The sequence below is a fragment of the Salmo salar genome, chromosome ssa03 (genome assembly GCF_905237065.1).
Source record: "Salmo salar chromosome ssa03, Ssal_v3.1, whole genome shotgun sequence".
Taxonomy (NCBI): Eukaryota; Metazoa; Chordata; class Actinopteri; order Salmoniformes; family Salmonidae; genus Salmo; species Salmo salar.
In genome coordinates, this window is record NC_059444.1 from 39,035,335 (window position 1) to 39,049,589 (window position 14,255).

At 41.0% G+C, this 14,255-nt stretch overlaps 1 protein-coding gene across 1 annotated transcript in view; it reads left to right on the plus strand.

Moving 5' to 3' along the window:
* Window positions 1–7,651: 7,651 nt before the first annotated feature.
* Window positions 7,652–14,255, plus strand: part of LOC106600038 (receptor-type tyrosine-protein phosphatase S) — a 97,376-nt gene continuing 90,772 nt past the window's right edge. Inside the window, exon 1 of the mRNA XM_045714839.1 lies at window positions 7,652–8,014. The gene's annotated coding sequence lies outside the window, so the exon portion shown is untranslated. The remainder of the gene's footprint in view (window positions 8,015–14,255) is intronic.

Below are 14,255 nucleotides of genomic sequence, written 5' to 3' on the forward strand. Positions count from 1 at the left end.
GGGGTAACAGACAGCTGGACTAACTCATAACACTGACTCATATTACGGAGGCCCTTAGATGGATTGAAATAGGTGTGATGGAAGAACACACTATCCCTCCCTGCTCGACGGGTTCCCATGCAGCTTGCCTAGGCCCAGTGCAGTCAAAAAGCTTGATTTATCTGTGTTTGCTATATGTTTCCCACACAATGTGGTTGGAATAATATTATGAAAAGGATAATGCCCTTTTACTGTAAGAGCTGTTTGAAAAGACCGCCTGAAATTTCTTCCTATTTTGGTGGGATGGAGTTTTGGTTACTAGACCAATAAGAAAGATTTCCAAACCTCTCTGCAAATAATTGCTAATTTTCAGTTTTCCCCTCCCTACTCCCAGATAGTCCTAGATAAATTCTTGCTTGAGAAATTGCTCTTTGCTAAGAAGCTATTTTTGTTTATTTTTTTTACCATTTTAATTGAAAATTATCACAGTAAGGTACTTCATTTTTATCCTGAAATGATTTGATAGTGAGTTAAAAATGGCTGCATTGGGCCTTTAACTGATGCGGGTTCAAGTTTGAGCTCTGGGCCTTCCGTGCTGGTTTGGTTATTTCTACGGACCAGGAAAAACTCAGGGCCCTAGTTATAGTCTATTGCCAGGTGTCCTAGGCATTTCCCCTTGGTCAGGTCACATGGTAAGGAATAACACCTGACTAAATTTACCCCCCCCCCCCTCTTTCCACAGCACTTTGCAAATGACCTGAGTGTCATATTTTGGTTGTCACTGCAGTCTAATGCCTGTGGTTTTTAGGAGTTAAAGTACCTCTATATTTCTATTGTTTCTAAAATTCCAGTAAAAATTTGTGTATCCCTTATTTTATTACTTGTATTTTTTTTCCTTAAGTGACAAACAGAACATACTCTTTGTTCTCCCTTTCTTACTCTCTCTGTGGTTATAGAACGTGAGGTGTAAAAATCTTGATCTTTCGGTGGGCCAAGCTCTTAAAGTATAAATAGAGTGCAATCAATGTCACTGCGGGGCAGTGGTGGAGACGAGGCCATTTCCCCTGCTATTTTAGGGTCCTTTCACCCCAGTCTCTGCCCTGTAAACAGGCTTACACTAAGGTAATACACACAGTCAGTCAGGTCACTGGATGACTGGCAGGGACAGTGTCCCGGAACCACTCCGATGAGTTTGGTCCTTCGTTGAACCAATTTTGTAAAATATCTGTTTTTGTCTTTACTGCACATTAGCCTATTGAAAATTCTGATTATTGATCATCACATTTGTGATACTGCCATATTTTACTCTGCACTTCCACTGCCTACAGTTTAATCGCTATGGGGCTATCCCTCATGTTAGTGATTTATTATTGTTATTCAGTGTTAAACGGTTATTGTTGTTGTTAAATTCACAGTTAGTATCTGTTATCTTTGAAAGGTCAGAGGCCATGGAGTTGAACTTTAGAGAGGTCACAGGAGTGTCAATAAACCCCAGCCTGAAACAACAACCCCCAGTCCCTGACTCCCTGCTCCCCTGTGGTGTCTGCAGATCTAATGGAAATGGATAGGTAGAAGCAAGAAACTGTAGCTGATGCTCTTCCCTGCCCATAGACCTATCTGGTCCAGTCAACCCCTAGAAAACAGAGAAAGGAAAGGAATCCGAGGCAAACAATATGCTAATTGCTCCTGCAGCTAGCTCTCTGGTATGCCAGGTGTTTCCACCATAGGCCTATTTCTGAAACCTAGGGTTACAATATATTCATGTTAAATTCAGTCAATAAGGACTTATTGAATTGGGAATTTGCCTTCACCTCCTGAGTTGATCTGGAATGGAATTCCCCCCGAGCCTGCTGACTCCCTTTTGGCTTAGGAGAAGGGCTAGGGTTTCGATTTATGACTGTACATACTGTATATCTGCTCAGACCCCGTTTAGGAAACAGCAGTAGCCTGGAGGTTACTGTTAAAGGTACTCTCACTTGCCTGACTGACACTCCACCGGTGGCTGTGGGATGGGACAGTTTTGTAGAGGGCCTTCGTCTTGAGTAGAAGATACGAGGCTGATATTTTGTTTTGCTGATATTTTTGATACATTCTATCAAGTCTATCGGTATATGAGTCCCTTTTGGGTATAGTGTAACTAATTTTAACATTCTGTCATGAAGAGCTCATGTTTAACTTATTAAAAAACATTTTCCCATCTCAAGAGGTTAATTCAAAAATGACTATAGTAATTGTCTAAATGAAGTAACATGGTTGACTGTGACAGGGTTGATCTGTCTATTTATGGGTAACAGGGTTGACTTGTTCTGCCCGAACCCATTCAGTTCTCCACCACAAATCACCTGAAAGTTGTCCAAAAAAATGAACCAGCTCACCTGATTTTACAATGATTTGATTATTAGATATTCAGTGTTCCTTTTGAAAGAGTTTTGCAATGTTGAAACAAGTGATTAGTTCACGTAACAGGGTTGACTTTTTTTGTTTTCCTTAAAATGAATCACTAATCACATGAAATAATCTTCAGAAAATACTGTTTTTAAGCAAAACAAATTAACTAGAGCTTTACAGTAGCTAGGTTTTCATCCATTTGGCAACGGATTTTAATGCGAATATTCTGCAATCCACATAAAGAAAATATGCACATTTTCCCACCAGTGGTGTGTTTCCACCAAATTGAATTTTTGCGGATAAAAATCAGTGCGTGATGATGTAGTGCACACAAAATGTACTTTTTCGGGACCTAATACAAATCTAAAGTTCAGTATGTTTCCATCACATTTTCAACTCTACCTATAGTTTTTCATTAACAAAAAAAAAACTAAATAGCAAATGTGCCTACTCTGGTCTGGGCACCTGGGCTCTAGCCAACAGCTTGCAGACACAGTGTGGGTAGACTGTGCAGATTGTCTAGCACAGTGATTCCCAACCAGGGGTACTAGGAGCCATGGGGGTACTTGGTCAATCCACAGGGGGTACTTGAGAAGACTCATGAGACCATAGGTCTACTGGTCAAATGGACATGAGAGGGGTACTTCAGGGGTACTCCATGCAGAGCAAAATTCAGTTGGTGGTACTGTAACCAAAAAAAGTTGGGAACAACTGGTCTAGTCTACATGAGTTTGTTATGGATAAGCGAGAATATTTGTTTTTGTCAAACGGCAGTCAAGCATTGATCATCATGTCAACAGAACGCTCTATATTTATTGGAAAGCAGCATCAAGCTCAGCACTGTGCACTCACTACCCTGTGAAGTTCATAATTTATTTAATCTGTGACTTAATAAACTGTATGGTTTCCTGAGTCATATCGGGAGGACCACACACCATGTCATCGCGTGACTCCAAATTTACATCCATATGATGGTTATTATATCAATATTTGTGCATCAAGCGTTTCCACCGCCATTTCCCTCATAATTAATTTTACCGACACAAAAAGATCCCACCATGTTGAACCAACAAATTATCTGTCTGCATTTCTAAAATTGCACCGAAACGTCCAATTTCCATCACAGCTGTTGTGATTTTTTTTTAATACGATATGACTTTGAAGAGATGGCAATCTAAGCCCACAGGAAAGTGTGTGTCCTCAGGCCTGGAGGGTAGCAAAAGTCCTTCTGCTACCCAAGAATAGAAAAGCATGGCTCAAATAGCTGACCAATCAGTCTGTAACCAACCCTTACTAAACTTTTGGAAAAAATGGTGTTTGACCAGATACAATGCTATTTCACAGTAACTAAATGAACAACAGACTTTCAACACGCTTATAGGGAAAGGCGTTCCAAATGTAGGCCTGAGGCACTTAGGCTATACAAATGACTGATGATTGGCTGAGAGAAATTGCTAAACTTGTGGGAGCTGTTTTGTTAGACTTCGGTGCAGCTTTAGACATTATCGATCATAATCTGCTGCTGGAAAAACTAACAGAACACAGAGGGTGTTCTTTATTGGAAGCCTCTCCAACATAATCCAGGTAGAGTCAGGCATTCCCTAGGGCCCTTTACTTCGTTCAACCTTCACTAATGACCTGCCACTGGCACTGAGTAAAGCCTGTGTGTCTATGTACTGTATGCTGATGACTCAATACTGTACACGTCAGTTACCACAGCAAGTAAAATCATTGCAACACTTAAAGAGTTTCAGTTCGTTTCAGAATGGCAATAAATAAGTTGGTCCTGAATATAAAAAAAAACGAAAATAATTATTTTTTTAAATTATTCAACCTCAACTAAATCATGTAATGAATAATGTGGAAAAGTAACAAGTTGAGGAGACTGAACTTCTTGGAGTAACCCTGGATTGTAAACTGTGATGGTCAAAACATATTGCTGCAACGGTAGCTAAGATGAGAAGTCTGTCCATAATAAAGTGCAGCTCTGCTTTCTTGACATTGCTATGAAAAAAAGGTACTTCTGTCCCTAGTTTTGTCGCACCTGGACTACTGTCCAGTCATATGGTCAAGTGCCACAAAGAGGGACGCAGGCAAATTGCAATTGGCCCAGAATAGAACAGCACGGCTGGCCCTTAGATGTACACGGAGAGCCAGCAACTCTCCTGGCTCAGGAGCCTGCTTGTCTTTGTGACAGTTATTGACATGTTAAAATCATCGATCTGTCTGTTGAAGCGACCAGCGCACAGCTCAGACACCCATACATACCCCACAAGACATGCCACCAGAGGTTTCTTCACAGTCCCCAAGTCCAGAACAGACTACAGGAAATGCAAAGTACTACATAAAGCCATGAATACATGGAACTCTATTCCAAATCATGTAGCTTCGTCAAGCAGTAAAATCAGATTAAAGAAACTGATAAAACTACAATTTATGGAACAGCGTGGACTGTGAAGAGACACATGCAGGCACACACACACACACACACACACACACACACACACACACACACACACACACACACACACACACACACACACACACACACACACACACACACACACACACACACACACACACACACACACACACACACACACACACACAGCATTCACAAACACATGCTAACACACACTACACGCACACGGCAGTGTAAAGTACTACTTAAGTAGTTTTTTGGGGTATCTGTACTTTACTTAACCATTTATATTTTTGACAACTTGTACTTTTACTCCACTACCTTCCTAAAGAAAATAATGTACTTTTTATTCCTTACATTTTCCCTGACATCCAAAAGTACTTGTAACATTTTGAAGGCTTAGCAGGACAGGAAAATTGTCCAATTCACGCACTTATCAAGAGAACAAGTGGTCATCCTTACTGCCTCTGATATGGTGGACTCACTAAACACAAATGCTTCTTTTGTAAATTATGTCTGAGTATTGGAGTGTGCCCGTGGCTATCCATACATTTTCAAAACATGAAAATGGTGCCGTCTGCTTTGCTTAGTATAAGGAATTTGAAATGATTTATACTTTTACTTTTGACACTTAAGTATATTTTAGGAATTACATTTACTTTTGATACTTAACTATATTTAGAAACAAATACTTTTAGACTTTTACTCAAGTAGTGTTTTACTGGGTGACTTTCACTTTTACCTGAGTAACTTTCTATTAAGGTACTTATATTTGTACTCAAGTATGACAATTGGGTACTTTTTCCTCCACTGCACACACATACATTTTAAATGTTGTTATTTTGCTGTATTGATTTTGTATTGTAGATATGTTATGGTAGAGTAGTGTGTAATAATGTGTTATGTATTGTTTTATTGTATGTAATTGTGATTGGACTGCATGAAGAGTAGCTTCTGCCTTGACAGCAGCATATGGGGATGTGGAATAAAATACAAAAAAATACTTTACTCGCATAAAAACTGTGCATAGAAATGTGGGTAGTGATGGTGAAAACTTGGAGAAATCTTGAGGTTAACTGGGCTAAAGTATTCCTAGTCACAAAGAGCGCACAGACCACTTTTGTCTTTGCCACAATAATCAAAAATACTGCATTTTCCTTGTGGTCTATATTAAAGACGACTGAATTTAATATAACAGGCTTTTAAAATTAATATTGGTGCACAATTTCTACTTAAAATAGGGATCTAAAAGGGATTCATTTCGTGGAACAACCCAGGTATACACTTCGTACATTATATATAGAGCAGACACGTTTCCCTATTACATGTGTTAGAATGGCATTTGTTTGATTCATTATACTGTACACGTTATGAACGTGCAGCACTACTGACTAATGTAAGACAATATGGAAAGCTGATGTAACTACAGTGGTACTTCTCTTTTCACCCACAAGGTGTCAGCAGTAACAAAGGAAATACAGCTTAGCCTCCTTTGTTCGAGAGCAGCTCAGATGGTCATATTCAGTCATGCCAGATAGAGACCTGGTCCAAAAACCAACCCGGTACCACCTGCCCTAGCCCCTACCACCTTCACTAGCACCCAAACTTGCTGTGTTAGTAGACCTGAAGGACCTGGATAGATAGCAATATGGCATTGGCAAGGGCTCCCCTAAACCCCTCTTCATCGAATTACCTTCTGCCCCTGACATTAAAGAGACTACATGGATAAATGATGGTTAGGTAAAGAGATAAACACAAATAAAGAATTGGTCTGGTGAAAGCAGATTATGCCTAGATGATGGTGAAAAGACAAGGTGTGTGTTAGTTGGGTTGATTCTGTGTCAGGGCATGCAGGTTTGAATATGTGTGTGTGCACCGCATCTCACTCATATCATGAACTGAAAGGTTGTGTGCGTGTTTGTATGCGTGTAAACAGCTAAAGTCGGGAAAGGTTTGCGCTCCCTGTAGATCTACATAAACAAGCCTGTATCGTATAATCTGTCGGGGAGGAATGGGATGCGTGGGCTAACGAGCAGCAGTAAATTCCGGTGTTTGGGTTTTTCATCTCTGGTTATTTGGACAAATCACAATTTCGCAGGTCTAAGCGTCTCTCGAATTTCGGAAGAGGAGGGGACATTCAGCCCATAATTTGCAAAGATAGAGAGGGTGGAGCTCCTCGTTCCGGTTCCAGATCCTCGATCTAGCATCTCTTGATCGCTTTTCTCAACAAGTATGGACCCAGAACTTAATCGATTACATGAGACTTTATTTCTGGGTTAACGCGATTCGCCTCCCTCACGAGCTTCAACATCCACCTGGTTCTCTGCATCTCCTCTGGCCCAGTGTCAAGACAAGACAACACTTATTCTCTTTTTTTTATGAAGGCAATATGTTTATAAGAGTGTTATATACTTGACTCTGAATATTCAATTCTATAAAAACACTTAGGCTACTCCTATGCATATTTTCATAGTTCAAAAGGACCTTCTTTTGTAACAAAAAAAGAAACGACCTGCAGACGATTTGCAGTGGATAGGTGAGTTGTTCTAATGAGACAGTTTGAATGCTACTCCAATGAATGTAGCCCTAATGATTCTTAAATTAAGTTCTGAATATCTCCCTTTTTCTTATTGTTAAATATACCTCATCTAGTCCATCATGACATGTAGAGCTCACTCTAACATACGAGTTACAGTAGACAGGCTACCTCAGCAACAGCAGCCATCTCTTTAGCACCAGTCAGCGGTCCACTGAGATGACAAAAAGGTTTGGGTGATGAGGGGATGCGGTTGCTATTGGAGATCTTGACTCCTTCACGTCATGATGGGAGGGAGGGGGAGCTCATCCGTGTGTGAGAGAGCGAACAGGGGAGAGAGGGGGAGAGGGAAAGGATATAGAGAGGGAGGGAGGAAGGGCATTGAGGAGGAAGACAGTGAGTATCAATTGACAACCAGCAGTGTCTAAAGCCGCGCGACCGGAGATGGTCCCCCCAAACACGGGCGCAGAATAGTGGTCCTGCAAGGCTTCTGAGGAAGCGAGAGGACAGCCGAGGACGCCGGCGATGCATGCGTTCACTGCCGAAAAATCTAACCTTTCAGAGGATCTCTCCTGTCAAATGGGATTATTATTTCTGTCGGGGGTTAAAGGGAAGCTGCCAGCTGCAAGTCCATGCACATTCATTTATCCGATCAAAAACAAGACGGAGCACTCACTTTCTCCATAAAGGTAAATATGAAATCGATAAAAAAAAAAGGTTGTTTTGCCATATGCACGAGGGATTCATTTCCTTTATTTATTATTAAACACCGCCCTGATCGGTGTAGCTCGGTAGGCAGTTTGGCTGTCGTGTGCTCGGCTGCTGTTTACAGACTCAATTTTAAACATATGGGTCAATTCGGATAATTTCTCCTTCAAACAATAATAGTATGTTTTGTGTTGTTTTGGGTTACTTTAGACTTTGCATGCAACTGTTGAGCATGGGTTTTCTGGTTGAGAATAATATAATTTGCAGGTTGTCGTCGGTGGTACCAAGCCTTTTTGCCACCCAGCTTCTCTCCTGCGCCTCATTGTTCACCGGAGAGGCTTTATAAGGGACCCCTCGCTGGTTGGCGATATGTCGCCCCTTTGTTCCTCATCTGTTTGTTTTGACACCAGCCGGTGCTTTCGGCACGTCTGTCATCGTATATATTATTTATTTATTCTTAATAACCAATCGCGCCTATATTATGCTCGTTTTTTGTTGTTGTCCTTTATAGGCATATATCGAGCGTCAGTTCACCCAATTGCCATAAATCGGGCATGACATGACACCAGGTGGCGGGGCGGATAGCCTATTTAGATTACTCTACAGACTATTGGGTCGCTTCGCCTATTAGGCACCTGCTTCTCCCATTAGCATTGTTGGAAAAAAAAAACATTAAATATTCACAGATTTTTTTAAACACATGTTAATATGATGTGTTGACCCATTTAAAAATCCTATAAGGCCAGAAAAATGCGACCACACTTTCAGGAAGCATCTATGCTTCTGAAATATAATGCTGGCATCGATTTACCTTGACACATTTTCGCAGGGTGTGCTTGCATTGACAAAAACAAGCGCACCTTGAATACTTAAACTAACCACCATGCTTTTCTTGGTGCTTTAATTCCTTACAGACAGCGCAACCACCAGGCCTTCAGGCAGCAGTTTGGATAGATCCTATCATATCAAATCCAAGTTTAGGCTTAATTGTTTTTTCTTCCTTCCTTTCTCTTAAAACAGATGGTCTCTTCATCCCTGGAGGGGCATCATATGTAGGCTGGTGTTCATTCCGACCACTTTCCACATCTCTAATTGGTTCAAATTCACACCCATGCACCCATTCATATTCTGAATTAGATTTTCATTTTAAACTGATAGATGTTTACTAAATATTTATATCTGGCAAATGAGACAATATGACCAGCTATATTTAGGCTTTTTTTTCCCTCAATCATTTTTTCTCCATTTCCCTGTAAAGAGGTCAGACAGCAATACAGATACGTATTTTTACAGTTACAGTGAGGTTACATGTTAGAACTCTGTACTGCAATTCTAGTAGGAGCTTCCTCCCATGAACCATCTCTCCCAGATTGGTTTTTGGTGACTTTTTTATGGGTAGACAGATACAGCTGGTGAAACCAATGCCTCTGGGTAGGCCTAGGTCTTAGATTGGTTCTGAAGAACTTGGGTCTGGTTCTCGGTAGTCCTCAGTATAAAATATTCACCAATCCTGTGCAAGAAACCTGAGAAGCAACATGCTACATACCAAACAGATAGGATTGGATTTGCTGTAATCCATTTCCAATTTGAGTTTTCTCTCCATCACTTGGCTTCAATCTCTTTCACGTCATCAGCTCCATCAGAAACGCATCAAAATCATGTCAACGTTGAAGTGGTGAGTGAGCCCTGTGGAAAGTTGGATTTCAGGTCAGAGTGCACTTTCTGCTGCGGTGTCTCCACAGATCCTGGCAGGCGGCATTGATTTTAAACAGCTGTGCACACGCTTCTATTTCTATTCTTCCTCTCCATGTTGTGTCTTTAAGTCCTGTGGGCTGCTGCTGGTTAGTCAGAGGCCCATGTTCCTGGTTATCTGCAACCCCAGGCCTTGTGCATGTCAGGGGCACCAGCGTGATGGTGCGTGAGTCAAAAGACTATAATAAGATGTTACTTGTCTGTTAAACAGTTCATCCACAGTACCATCCAGACTCAGAGGAATCTTTTGTTGCATCTTTCAACATTGTAGCTCTTGGCCTATTACACTACCATTCAAAAGTTTTGGGGTCACTTAGAAATGTCCTTGTTTTTGAAAGAAAAACACATTTTTTTGGTCCATTAAAATAACATCAAATTGATCAGAAATACAGTGTAGACATTGTTAATGTTGTAAATGACTATTGTAGCTGGAAACGGCATATTTTTAATGGACTGGCAGCTTCATTAAATAGTACCCGCAAAACACCAGTCTCAATGTCAACAGTGAAGAGGCGACTCCAGGATGCTGGCCTTCTAGGCAGAGTTCCTCTGTCCAGTGTCTGTGTTCTTTTGCCCATCTTAATCTTTTCTTTTTATTGGCCAGTCTGAGATATGGCTTTTTCTTTGTAACTCTGCCTAGAAGGCCACATCGCGGAGTCACCTCTTCACTGTTGATGTTGAGACTTGTGTTTTGCGGGTACTATTTAATGAAGCTGCCAGTTGAGGACTTGTGAGGTGTCTGTTTCTCAAACTAGACACTCTAATGTACTTACTTGTCCTCTTGCTCAGTTGTGCACCGGGGCCTCCCACTCCTCTTTCTATTCTGGTTAGAGCCAGTTTGCGCTGTTCTGTGAAGGGAGTAGTACACAGCGTTGTACGAGATCTTCAGTTTCTTGGCAATTTCTCGCATGGAATAGCCATCATTTCTCAGAACAAGAATAGACTGACGAGTTTCAGAAGAAAGTTCTTTGTTTCTGGCCATTTTGAGCCTGCAAACGAACCCACAAATGCTGATGCTCCAGATACTCAACTAGTCTAAAGAAGGACAGTTGTATTGCTTCTTTAATCATAACAACAGTTTTCAGCTGTGCTAACATAATTGCAAAATGGTTTTCTAATGATCAATTAGCCTTTACATTTTTTTTAACTTGGATTAGATAACACAACGTACCATTTGAACACAGGAGTGATGGTTGCTGATAATGGGCCTCTGTACGCCTATGTAGATATTCCATAAAGAAATCTGCCATTTCCAACTACTATAGTAATTTACATCATTAACAATTTCTTATCGGTATTTCCAATCAATTTGATGTTATTTTAATGGACCAAAAATGTGCTTTTCTTTCAAAAACAGGGACATTTCTAAGTGACCCCAAACCTTTGAACAGTAGTGTATATCACAATGACCACTGCCATGTGGGTTAATCCAACGGCACTGCAGTCAGTTCTCCTGTATATGGAGCAAATAGTTTGCAGGTTTGTTTCCAGTCAGATCCAGCGACCAGAATCTTAGACGTAGTTCATATGCTCAGAACCTCTATACTTCATCAAAAAATTGGGTTTTTAAGCACACCATACAATACTTTTTTAGTTTTTACACAGCTCTACAGGACCTCCTTGGTAGATTAGAAGAGAGGAGAGAAGAACAGAGGAGAGAATGAGAGTAGAGGAGTGTGGGTCTGGAGTGTACTGTGGATGAGTGAAAGCTGTGAGATGGATTGTGACTTGATTGATGCCCTTCACCAGACGAATCAGAGATTGTGATGTGTCAGCACAGATTAATAATGCACACTGCTTCGATATACCTCTCCTTTACCTCTCTATCCCATTTCTCTCTCTTTTATCTACCTTTCTCTCTCTGCTTTTTTCCTCTTTTTCCTCCTCTCCTCTCCACCCTGTCCTTTCATGTTCTTTCTTTCATGTTTTTCTCCTGTCTTCTCTCCTCTCCTGTTATTTTTCTCTCCCCTCTCTCTTTCTATCACTTCCACCTCCTCTCCTTTTTTCTCCTCCCACCCTCTCTTTTTCCTCTCTCCCCTTTCTCCCTCTCCCCTCCTTTCTACTATCTCTCCTCTTTCCCTATCTACTGTTACATTAGGATTTTTCATTTTGCAATATTCTTCCTATCAGATCTTTATTCTAGCTCTGTTGAAGAAGCAATGTATATGTTAATGTGTTGATTTGCAAGCCACTGTGAAACGCTCTAAAGTGGAAGTAGTGAAGTGGTTGCACTGAGGTGCTGTTGCTGCTGTGTCACCGAGTGACAGAAGTTATAAAGGGCAAGGAGATTGAGTGACAAGATGGCCGACATGATAGAAACTTGCAGACTGTCTCATCAGACGTGGAATGAAGGCTGTGGTTGGCAAGAATATTCTAGAACGTTGTAAAGAATGCTGATGAATTTGCCTGTTGTTTTGGGCAAGGATAGTTTTGGGAAAGAGAATAAGCTTCTTTGGTTTTGGGCTGTAGAACAAGGCTATTTCCGTTGTACAAAGAAAAGAAAATCCTCTTTCTGATTGAGAATCCCTTTTTGGCTCAAGAGTAAGGCTAGTAAACTCATTAATGTCTCCTGGATGGCTGCCGAGACCTAGAAGAAAATAGAAAATTAATCAGTATCCAGACAGTAATGACTTGTTTTGATGAAATCTGTCCATGTTAATGCTTTGACCTCAACTGTATCACTATCAGCTATGGATTATGGCTACTGCTGTCTACTATGGTCTGTCTGTACATGATTATTTTATATCCCTATCTGTGTGGGCTGGGCAGATTTCAAAGGTTATGACTCTATTTGCATAACATCACCTCTCACGACTCCAGGTCAGAAGGATGGAGACGATTTGGGTCCTGCAAGAGTGGTGGGGGAGTATATATAATTGTCATTTTTTGGGCCAGATATTGCGATTAGGAATTGATATTTTCAAACACGGGTGAAAATGTGGTAATTCCATCAGACATGGTTTAAACAAGTGTCAGGGTAGAGAACATCACCTCTAAAATGAGATCTTAAGAATGAATAAAAACTGTGCTAACTGAATACAAAACCAATTTAAAAAAATATTTTCCAACATTGTTATAGGCTACAATGATACTATATAGGCTTATTACAACTACATATTATTAAACATACATGTTTTACATTATCATCAAAATATACTATGCTATAAGCACTTATTAAATAGTTAATGAACAACATTGAGTTCCTATTTCCTATTTTACCATTATGAGTTCTTAAGTTTTACATTATCATCAAAATATACTATGCTATAAGCACTTATTCAATTGTTAATGAACAACATTGAGTTCCTATTTCCTATTTTACTATTATGAGTTCTTAAATAACCTAAGTTAATTATTTATTCAGGCAGCCATAAGCTACAGATGGAATAGGAAGCTTATGATTGTGTAATTATGTATACACTCACCAACAAGTTTATTAGGTACACCCATCTACTACTGGGTTGGACCCCCCTTTACCTCCAGAACAGCCTGAATTCTTTGGGGCAAGGATTCTACAAGTTTGAAACGTTCCACGGGGATGTTGGACCATGCTGACGGAATGGCATCATGCAGTTGCTGCAGATTCGATGGCGGTACACCACCGCCACCAGCCTGTACCGTTGACACCAGGCAGGATGGGTCCATGGACTCATGCTGCTTACGCCAAATCCTGACTCTATCATCAGCATGACGCAACAGGAACCGGATTCGTCGGACCAGGCGATGCTTTTCCACTCCTTAATTGTCCAGTGTTGGTGATCTCGTGCCCACTGGAGCCCCTTCCTCTTGATTTTAGCTGTTAGGTGTGAACCCATTGTGGTTGTCTGCAGCAATAGCCCATCCGTGATAAGGACCAACGATGTTTGAGTTCCCGAGATGCTGTTGTACTACACTGTTGTACTCCATCATTATTTTTCTGTTTGCCACCCCCATGTTAGCTTTCACGATTCTTGCCATTCTCCTTCGACCTCTCTCATCAACAAATTGTTTTCGCCCACGGGGCTGAGACTGGATTAGATTTTTGTTTGTCGCACCACTCTTGAGAAACCCTAGACACTGTCGTGCCCAGGAGGACGGACGTTTCTGAGAGACTGGATCCGGTGTGCCTGGCACCGGCGATCATACCACGCTCAAAGTCGCTTAGGTCACTCAAACAGTAATTGAATACCTCGATGTCTGCCTGCCTGCTTTATGTATGTGATTCACTGTATGTAGGAGTATTCAATTTTTGTGAACCATTTTAATGTATCATAAAAAGACAGTATTATAACCATTATTCAGTCTGATGGTAGTTGGTATGCACCAGGCTGGCTGAGATGTCTGGCTGAGGTTGGCAGAGATGTCTGGCCGTTGTGAGGACGGGGGCGATTTGTCAGTCTGTTATCTTTGGCAGCTCTTTAATTTGTCACAGACACACACACACTTGCCCACAAGTGCGCACGGACACTGCACACGCACAGCCGCAAGGAC